The sequence below is a fragment of the Mesoplodon mirus genome (assembly GCF_964341445.2).
Source record: "Mesoplodon mirus genome assembly, chromosome: 14".
Taxonomy (NCBI): Eukaryota; Metazoa; Chordata; class Mammalia; order Artiodactyla; family Ziphiidae; genus Mesoplodon; species Mesoplodon mirus.
In genome coordinates, this window is record NC_138990.1 from 87,761,753 (window position 1) to 87,772,200 (window position 10,448).

At 45.2% G+C, this 10,448-nt stretch overlaps 1 protein-coding gene across 1 annotated transcript in view; it reads left to right on the plus strand.

Moving 5' to 3' along the window:
* Window positions 1–10,240, plus strand: part of LOC309815695 (uncharacterized protein) — a 274,409-nt gene extending 264,169 nt beyond the window's left edge. Inside the window, exon 7 of the mRNA XM_082642625.1 lies at window positions 10,145–10,240. The gene's annotated coding sequence lies outside the window, so the exon portion shown is untranslated. The remainder of the gene's footprint in view (window positions 1–10,144) is intronic.
* Window positions 10,241–10,448: the final 208 nt, after the last annotated feature.

Below are 10,448 nucleotides of genomic sequence, written 5' to 3' on the forward strand. Positions count from 1 at the left end.
AGTGATGTGTATCAGTTAAGTCTGTGGTAAGTGTGGTGTTGGCATGGGGAGCACAGTGCAGATGTGTCTATCTGTGTCTGTGGCCTTTGCGTGCATGGTTTCTGTTCACAAGTCAGGAATTCTGGGACATGTAACTTTTCCTCATTACATGGTGTGGCTTGTATTTATGGTGCGTGTTCATTCATTCATTCACCAAGATTCAGTAAGCAGCTACTCCTGTGTATCCGGCACTCTTCCATTGTTGTAGTCTTTGGTAACGCTGCACATTCTAGTAGGGGAAGACACACACTAAACAAAACTACAATAAATATATAATACATCAGCTGGTGGTAAGTATATAAGGGTTGCCAGACTTAGCGAACAAGAATACAAGGCACCCAGTTAAATTTCAGTTTCAGATAAACCCAGAATAATTTTTTAGTGTAAGTATTCGCATGCAGTATTTGTTCTTACTTAGTTTTAGTGTAAGTATGGCCATAGAATATGTGGGACATACGGATACTGAAAAATTACTTGTTCTTTATCTGGAATTCAAATTGAACTGGATAGCCCATATTTTCTCTGGCAATCCTGACATGGGTTACTGAGACTGTGGTTTACTGTGGTTTGTACAAAGCGGGTCTGGCATTACTCAAGAATGTGTTACAAGTGTGGTGTGTATGACACGTGACTGGTTCTTACAGAGGTATTTAGCGATGGCTGAAGTTAGCTGTGTTTGTGCGAGAGTTGTGGAGATACATATATATATATATATATATATATATATATATATATATATATATATATATATATATATATAGTGTGTGTGTGTGTGTGTCCTATGTATATAGTGTGTGTGTCTATATACATATCTCATCTCCAGCGTTTGGTGTTGGAGGAGAGGATTGTGATACAGGTGGGTTTTATGAGAACGTAGTACAGGAGGGATCCGTGTATATACCTCCATGTGCTGTGTGTGGTTTACTAAGGAAGTTATATGTGGGGTGTGTGATATTTTTGCTGCATCAGAGTGTACATGGGTGTATGAGTTACTGTCTCATAAAACACCCCTAACAAGAATTCTGTATACACTCTTATGTACACCGAGTGTCAGCCAGGTCCAGGCAGGGTGACAAGAACTTTACCACGCAGACTTTATATCTGTTAAGCACTCTAACCCCATTCATCTCGCTCTTCTCTGCACTACCACACACACACACACACACACACACACACACTCACACACCCACACACACACAGGAACATAGAGCAAAATATTCTGAATGGTCAGGGGCAGTCATTGCCTTCCCCAGCCTGTCCCAGCCACTGCCTGGAAATCTGCCTGCTGTCTAGAGCTCCATTCCCAGGGCCCATCCTACAGTCTCCAGGGCCCTGGGCCTGGTAGGAGCTACTGGGCTCTAATCTGGGGCAGAGGCCTCTAGCTGGAGCTCTGGGGTGACCACCCCTCTCCCAGGGCAAGCTACTCGCCTCCATTTAATGCACGCAGGCACCACGTGGCCCGTGGCTCTCAGAGCTCCCCGCAGGACCCTGAGGCCATTTCTCACCCCCGCTCACGCGGTCTCAGTCTCTGGAAAACCCTTCCCTTCCCTTGATCTCCTTTGGGAAATTCTTCCTGTTGAAGGAATAAAACCTCCTTGCTTTCAATATGACACCATCCCTAGACAAACAATCTTCTTTCAAAGTGCATTCCACTTGTCAAGATATTTTTCAACATGGCCTTCAACTCATGGGGCTTCTCTTTCCACTTTGGTAAAAGAGGCCAAGTAACTCATGGGTCTCTCTCAGCATCCTTGCATCCTTCACATCCCCCACCTCATGACCCCAGGGAAAGATCCAAGGGAATAAGAGAGAAATCGGGGACTGAGAAAAGCTGCACCTCTAGGTCTGTGCAAGCAGGATGCAGCCTGCTGTGAGTCCGACAAAGCTCCAGGCCCGGCTGCCCCAGGAGAGAGTCCTCAGACCAGCGGAGCTGACCTCCCATCTCCCAGGGGGCATCTGGCCGTTCTGTGCCGTCTCACACCACAGGGACCCTCCGGATAGATACGGCAGCATCAGTGAGACAAGGTCTCTCGCTCCCTGCTTCACAGGTGACACGTTCTCAGTCCCCCGCTTCCTAGAGAAGCTTCAGTTTGGCAGAAACCCATGTGCCCCAGACAAGTTGCCCCCCACATACCTCCTCCGTTCTCGGCAGTTTCCTGGGACTCTTCATTTTCCAGATGTTTCCTCTTTTGTCGCCGTTTCATCGTACCAACTAGAAGTCTCCCTTAGAAGATGCCTCAAGAGATGTCCAACTCCTCCTCTTCCCTACAGGTTGGCCCTTCTTGGCTCTTGGGCAATCCGTGAAATGATTCAATACAAACAAAAATAGTCAAGTCTCCTAAATGGCTGAAAAACTTGTACCACTTGGTGAACCAGCAGTAGTGCCTAGTGCTCACCAGGGCTGTTATGTTTGCAAGGTTGCCAGGCTCACAGTGGAATTCTGTGACCTCAGTGATGACATCAGAGCATTCGGTGGACCTTGGTTGAGCACAGTGTCTGCAGTAGCACAGGCCCCATTTTCAAGGACAATTCCTTTTTCCCAGCCGAAGCTTTCCCGTGAAAGGGAAAGGTTCCTACCATATATATTATAAATTGTATCATACCGTGTCTATTATAAAATTCACATTTTGATTGGAGATCTTTTAATGTCTTTTCTAGAGAGATTTAATATGAATGTTTTAAATGGTCTCCAGTTTCCCTGTGGATTATTGACATTTTAAACTCTGCACTTCAATTTTCCCTGAATACGTGTAATTTTGTCACGGCTATTTCTGTACTTAAAGATGAGGAACTATATAATTGATTTCTTCATTTTTCCCCATCTCTTTCCAAGGTACTGCATTTGATTGTGTCTTGCGACTGAGTGAAAAATGCTAGTCCTTGAGTCAGGACATTGGGCCCTTTAGCAAGTAACTCAACCTATCTGGGCTTCAGCTTCTGTATGTGCGATCAAGAGGCTTGGACTAGCTGACTTTTCAAATGCTGTGTTTCTTTGATTCACTCTCACTTACTGATCTGCTCCTTAAGAAGAGGGTCTGTTCTCATAAAGTAACAACAGTCTTTTCCTAACCTTGGGTTGGGCGGAGTTTAACTGTTCGTACTCAGTTCGTTAGTTATATTGCCTTCTACGTATGCTTAGCTCTAAATAATTTATACGGCTCTTGTGACAATTTTTAGATCTTCTTTTTTTCTTATTTTCTTTTATAGTTTCTAATTTGTTATCGCCAGTGTAGAGGAGCCTGATTGACTTTTAAAATTTATTGATCTTGTATGTGTGTGCCTTGTTGAACCGTCTTATTAGTTCCTGCTAGTTTATCTGTGGGTTCTTTTGCGTCTCCTAGATAAATGAGCATATTAAATGTAAATAATGTGTTCTTTGGATAAAGTTTATTTTCTTGCATCTATATATATAGAAGCAATATGTTGAATTGATTTAAATATTTAAACACTTACATACCTGTTATCACAATCTAACATTGTTTATCTTATTTTCTTTCAATCAATATTATGTTTTCAAGATTTATCCACGTGAATCCATATAGATCTAAGTCTTTGATTTTTGACTGTTTGATATTATGTGATCACATGCATATAGCATCATTTATTTTCCATTCAAACATTATTGGACAATTGGATTGTTTCCCTCCCTTCTCTAGAACAAACAACATTTCCTAGAATATCCCTGAAGATGACTGACAGTCGAGAAGGGCCAGGCTGCCCGAAGGATTGCTACTTGCTTTTAGCCACCTTCCAACAGGCCGTCTCCAGCCAGCAATTTGAAGCACAGCTGAAATGAGAACTGCCCCAAATGTGAAGATCTTAGGAGCTTCCTAGAAGGTGGGAGGTTAATGATAGGCATCCTGCTGGGATCCCAGGGGTGTCTGAGCTGGCCTGAAGCTCATCTTCCTCCTCCACCTCTCAAGAGAAATGTGGAGGAAAGAAGACTTCAAAAACTGTGAGCAGGCAGAGGGAGAGATATTGGGGGCCGAAGCTGTAACTGAGGTCTTGGAGTGGGCTGTGAGCACGCAGAGCCTCTCGAGAGCCAGGCTCTGCCTTCTGAGGACTTCTCCCCTAAGGCTGCTCATAATTCACGTGATACCAGCCATATAGAGCCGACTTGGCCCACACTGTCACAGAAAGCCTTATCAGAATCTCTTCTTCTTCATACACTCTTGTGTCTGTTACTTGGTTATTGCCTTTGGTACTCCACTGATGTGAACCACAGTCGCCAGGGGATGGAGGACACTAGTGACCCATCTTGCTCTGTGGCCTCAGTCCACAGCTGGAGGGTAAGGGAAGAGGCCAAATGAAGGTCAAGAAGGAAAGATGGAGTTTGAAGAGAAGACCTGAGTTAAGGGTGTCTTCTCAAGTCTTGATGACTGAAATGTAGCTCCAGTACCTGAAGTCCTGCTTGTTCTCAAGGCTGACTGCGGAGCTGGGTGCACTCAGTGAAGGAACCGTATACACTTAGTATTTCCTTGCTTGCTCACACTTGCCCTCCTCTGATACACCCTCTGCAAGACTGATCTTCCCCTGAAACAACTTTCCACCTGCTACTGTCATCTCAGGAACATTTGCTTCCTCTGCCTAGTGTCCCCCTAGAATGCCATTGCAGCCAATTCATAATTTGATAATCATGCTGCTTACCATATTCTCAGCAATTTCGGATATATTTTATTCACTTTATTCCATAGTCTTCACCCATCAATAATCTTCCTTAACTTCCTAGCTGCAGGTTAACCCATTTGGAATCATTTCTTTTTCTTTCTCTTCTTTGGCAAATCCTTTCTATCTTTTAAGGTCTTTTTCTTGTCTCTCTACCATCCTGCCTTCCTGAACTTCTTTTTTTTTCCGTTTAGGTAACCTTTCAATCTCCTTCCCCAGTTTCCTCATAAACATTGAGAGTTTATTCCTCACACGTTAGACAGCGGTTCATGAATGGCCAGGCATAATGGACTCAGAATGAGTTGGCACCCCCGAGGTACCTGTCTTGCTGGGGAGCCACAGGTGAAGGGCTGGCTGCTGGACACACGTTTGCATGGAGTCAGGCTGAGTGGCCTCAGGGTGTTTGCCCTGCACTTGTGTGTGTTTCTCCCTAGTTGGTTTCCTTGTCCAGCCACCTGTGACCTCCCTCCATCCAGCCCAGGGAATCCTTCTCATCACAGGGGTAGGATGTTTGTCTCATTTTCCATCACATCCTTTCCCCAAAGTTTGGTTGTGAGTTGTTCCCATTCCAAAGACCTTTCCTCTTTGAAGAGAAAATCTTTTCTCTCCTTTCCTCTCACTTCACTTCTGCTCTATTATCTCCTCCGTCCAGAATGGCCCACTGACTCACATGGGTGTAGATCCGAAGATGGCAAGAACTGCCAGCAATTCTGAGATAATAATATGGATGGATCAGGAAAACTTGAAAACCTTTATCCCGCCACATTAAAAAAAATTGTACTTACAGTGTATTCAGAGTCTCAGTGTAGAAACACAAATGATAGAGAAATTGAATTACACTCAAGTTTTTCTTTCCTCCTTTCCTGATTTATTCTAATCCTCAATGCTAACATGATGAACTATTTGTTAGGTAAAGTTTCAGACATTTTCTACCCATGCACACTTTTCTTCTTTTCACATAAGAGTGTGAACTAGGTCACTTTCAACATGCTGTGATTCTGTGATTCACTGTCTCCCACCGAGTCATCCACGGATAAAGTCATCTGTTTCATGGAGAACTATTTCCAATAGCTAATAGCCAATGTCTGTGGAGTGCTTACTCTGTGTCGGTTTCTTGTAACTACTTTACAGATCATTTGTACAGCGTACCCATGGACCAGGTACAATTATGACCCCCAAGTGACAGATAAGTGCAGATAAGTACAAATAAATACAGAGGCCAAGTGACTTGCTCAAGACCCAGGAGCAAATCAAAATCCATGCCTCTGTAATCACTTTGCTCTACTGCCTCTGTCTGGGAGGCTTGATGATTTGGCAACTAAAACCTTAAATATCATGTTCCATTTTTATATCTGTGACACAAGCGTGGGGCTGTGATACAGGGTAACTAACCTGACTACTTTTGAAAACCCTTATGCACCTGGATGAAAGTAAGCCAGGGACTGCAAGCCATAGATTTAAGGTTTCCTACCAACTTTTAAAAATAGCTTCTTGAATGCAATTTATGTAGTGTCAAGTCTAGGATGTAGTCCAAATAGTAACAGAAAAATGGAGATATGTAGAAAAATACTTAAAGTTGACAAGTATTGGGAGTGTAGTATTTTTGGGGCCAGCGTGTAGACCACAGGAAAACTTGCTGTTTCCATCCCAAAGGGAAGAGCCCTACGTTGCAACTGCCAAGGTCCCTGGGACAGCAAGTGTGCTCACTGCTTAGTAAAGAAGCATCCTCAGTTTGATAGAATCATATGGGAGCCTTACATTTGGTTAGCAGTTCTACATTCTTGATGTAATAATATTTTCAGGGTGTGGGAGGGTATCAAGCTCTGAAAATACCCTTGGAGAGATCTGCTTATTAAGTTTGGCTTTTTCAGTCTCCCTACTACTTCTTTACTAAACACCAGGCGGTTTCCTTCACTTTTCAGAACCATATTGTTTTTCCCTTCTCTAATGAACTTTGAAATACTTTTGGATGAGCTATTAAGATTGGGAAAAAATAAACATCTCTTTAAAATAAGGAAGATAATAACAATGACAAGTAGAAAAAGCTCTAAAACAGAGAATATCCTCCATTCTAGCCACTGACTGGGAGTGGAAGGTTCGTGCTCGCTGTCCAGGACATAGAAATAAAAGCTGAGGAGGCGCTGAGGCGTCTCCTGGATCTCTATGAGCCTCCATCATTTCTGCTGAGTAGGGTTGACAGATAAAATATAGACTGTTTAGTTAAATATGAATGTTTGAAAAACAACGAGTACATTTTGAAGATAAGTATGCCCCAAATAGTTCATAGGATCTACTTATACTAAAAATAATGACTTATTATTCATGTGAAGTTCAAGTTTAACTGGGTATCCTGTATTTTTATGTCCTAAATCTGACAGCCCTACTGATGATCCACAATGGAGGCAGTTGAGGAGTGGTACATGCTGGCTCTCGGACAGTCAGAAATGGCTTCAGCAGATCCAGGTACAGTATGAAATTCTTTTTGGATGTAGCTCAGAAGCCATGGCCAGCCCTTGACTGCAAGTACTGCCTCGGGTTTCCCTGAGGTGGGGTAAACCTTCCTCTTAATGGCCTTTTGGTAAGTCTGGAAGACCATATCCAAGGGGAGCCCCAAAGTCAGTTTCATCCTCACAACCATGTTTCCAATTCCTGGAATTGGCTGCATGTGACTCACAAGAGCTGAGGAGGTTTGTGGAAATTGGGAGTGTCATAGCTTGAACCCTTTGTAGGTAAAGTTTTGCTGTTGTGAGAGTTTTAACAGGAGCAATGTGAAAGACTCCATGTCCCCAGGTAGATAGAAATAATCCTGTTCTACCTGTGTGTATGTGACAAGTCTCTAATAGTTCAGAGAGCAAGTATCTGGTCTTAGAAAGACTGATCCAAACTTGGATGTTTCTGGTGACAAGGCAAGGTCCTGAGTTTCAAGTTCACCTTTTATGGTTGAGGAGACAATAAGGTGGTCAGAAGGGAAATCATGGAGGAGACCTTGGCTTCATCCATCGTGCAGGCTTGTATATGTGTTTCTATGTAGATTGTGTTTCAAAGGTGGAGCTTGTTTACAACTATGAACATTCTCCGATGTGCTTTTTGGACCTTCATTCCCAGAGCGAGAGCAGTGCCGAGGCTCTAGAAATGCCATGGATATTCTGAGCTGTCAGTGGCATTTCCCCAGTACTGTTCCCTTGGTGCCGCTCCTTGAAATGTCCAAAGGGATTATCATGTGTCTTGTGGCGGGTCCTAGCATTGTGAAAGGAAGCTGCTGCACCGGGCTCAGAAGATTTCGGATGTGGTGGGAGGAGGAGGAGTACTACGACTATAAATTGTATCACAGCATATCTATTCCATCTTGAGAGTGGGGTTGGGGGGTTATGAAGGGGGGCTTTTATTGTACTTTTATACATTGTACCCTTGAAACTAATTCAATTTTTAAAAATTAATTAATTTATTTGGGGCTGCATTGGGTCTTTGTTGCTGCTAGCGGGCGTTCTCTAGTTGCAGTGAGCGGGGGCTCCTCTTGGCTGTGGTGCACGGGCTTCTCATTGCAGTGGCTTCTCTTGTTGCGGAGCATGGGCTCTAGGCACGCAGGCTTCCGTAGTTGTGGCACGTGGGCTCGGTAGATGTGGCACGGGCTCTAGAGCGCAGGCTCAGTAGTTGTGGCGCGCGGGCTTAGTTACTCCGTGGCACGTGGGATCTTCCCAGAACAGGGCTCGAACCCATGTCCCCTGCATTCGCAGGCATATTCTTAACCACTGCTCCACCAGGGAAGCCCGATAATTCAGTTTTTTATAAAGAGAAGATTCCTAATATTATTCCAAAATTTTAAAAATATGTAGTTGGATAACACTATGAAAAATTAACTGATATATTCTTTTATTATTTCTCTTTGCTCCCTGGATCTTTTTCCCCATCCAGTCAGCTAGGCACTGTGAGTTCACTGCATTAGGAAGGTAAAGACTCAGCAGAAATGAGGGAGAAAAACAGAAAAGTCTCAGCTTTGGAATGTTCACAACGGAGGCCACAGTAGAACAGGTGAGAATTCTGTGAACCAAAAATAAATGTCGTCTCAAATGCAAAAAAGTATTCTCTGCACTGGGAGGCAGGAGAGGGAGGGAGGGAAGGACTGAAGGAGAGAGATCAGTGTGGCCAGGGACATGGAGACTGTGCTTGAGGACGATATGCCCAGGAAGAGAATCAGAATCTGGAGAAGATTCAGCCTGCACGTGATCATTGCCTCCAGCCAGCACCCTCATCTCAGACGTTGGGAAATTCAGAGAGAGAGTGGGAGTACGTCAGGAGGGCCACGCGCATAGTCTGTGTGGCAGGGGTTGTGGCCGTTCCCTATTTGTGAGGAGTCCCCAGCAATTTGCAGGCCTCTTCTGGAAAATGCTGGCGGACGTCTCTAGTGCTTATGTGAAAGCTTGTTCACAAACCTTGAAAGATACAGATGTAGATGACAGATAGATGCATAGATAGAAAAATGTCATTAAATAAAAGCTCCAGGAAAGGTTTGGAAAATGCCCTTTATTGCATAGGACGCTTCTATTGTCATATGATGTTAGACTGAGTGCTGGTCCCTTCATCCTCCTTCAGACCACGGCATTCTGTCTGCTACTCTCCCGAGGGTCCTTTCTTCTCCCTGGAAGGGATAAAACAAATGAGGTAGGACAGGAAGAGACAAGAAGCACTCCAAGCTCTGCTGGTCAGGGTTACCCTCCAGCATTGCCTTACTGCTCAGAGCCACACACACCACAGTGAGCTTGGCTCCAGATCAACTACCACGCAACGAAGGTTCTGGAACATTTCCATATCTCGGGGGACCTCGTTTCCACGTGACTCTCTTTCATATTCCCCTTTGTCACAGAAGGCTAGGTCCAGTGGTCCGGGTGAGATCTCGGCTCAGGCCCAAGGCTCTCAGACCTCAAAGTTCTGGTCCTGCAAGGGCCCCTGTCCTCTCTTGAGACCACTCCTGGCTCTCTCTGCCGAGAAGGAGCTGCTGGCAGTACGTCCTCTAAGAGTTGAGGTCCATCGTGCAGACCCTGAGAAAACTCCTAGGAAAAGGCTCCACCTTCTTGTTTACGTCAACAGAGGTCAATGCCTTTGTTAGTGCTGGGTGTGTCCCATTTGATGCAACTGCAGAGCCATTAGGTAAACCAGCACATGTGTGCGGCCCCTTCCCTTAGACTCCTCTGGGCCCTCGTGACATAGGCTCAGAAGACTGCCAGCCTCAAGCCTTACCTCTTCCAAGGGACGGCCACACCGTCTTCCAGGATCTTCTGTCCCATGAATCTCAGTTGCTGTTTGGAACTCAAAGGAGAGAAAAGACCCTTCCTGCGCGGTCTCTTTGGGCTGGGGCCTTCCCCCGTGGGCTGCTCTCCCTCATTCTCCTTTTCTTCTTGCTTCTCTTCCTCCTCCTCCTCCTCCTCCTCGTCCTCCTCCTCAGGTGTGCTCTCGGATTCCACATTGCCCATCCACTGGGCCATGTTGAGATGAAAGACACGGCAGCTGAAGCCCTGCAGGACGCCGCCCTTCACGTGCTGCTGGAGGATCTCCAAGGTGGGGAAGACCCGGCAGCAGGCCATGCACCTGAAGCCGGTCTCCATGGTCACCATCCAGGCCTGTGTCTTGGCCCTGGGTCTCTCCTCGACGGCAGGTGACCCTGATGGGCTGCCTGGCTCTGCCCTTTCCTCATACTCTTTCTCCTCGCCAGTGTGCTCACTGTCAGACAGGAGGCTTTCGGTGAACAC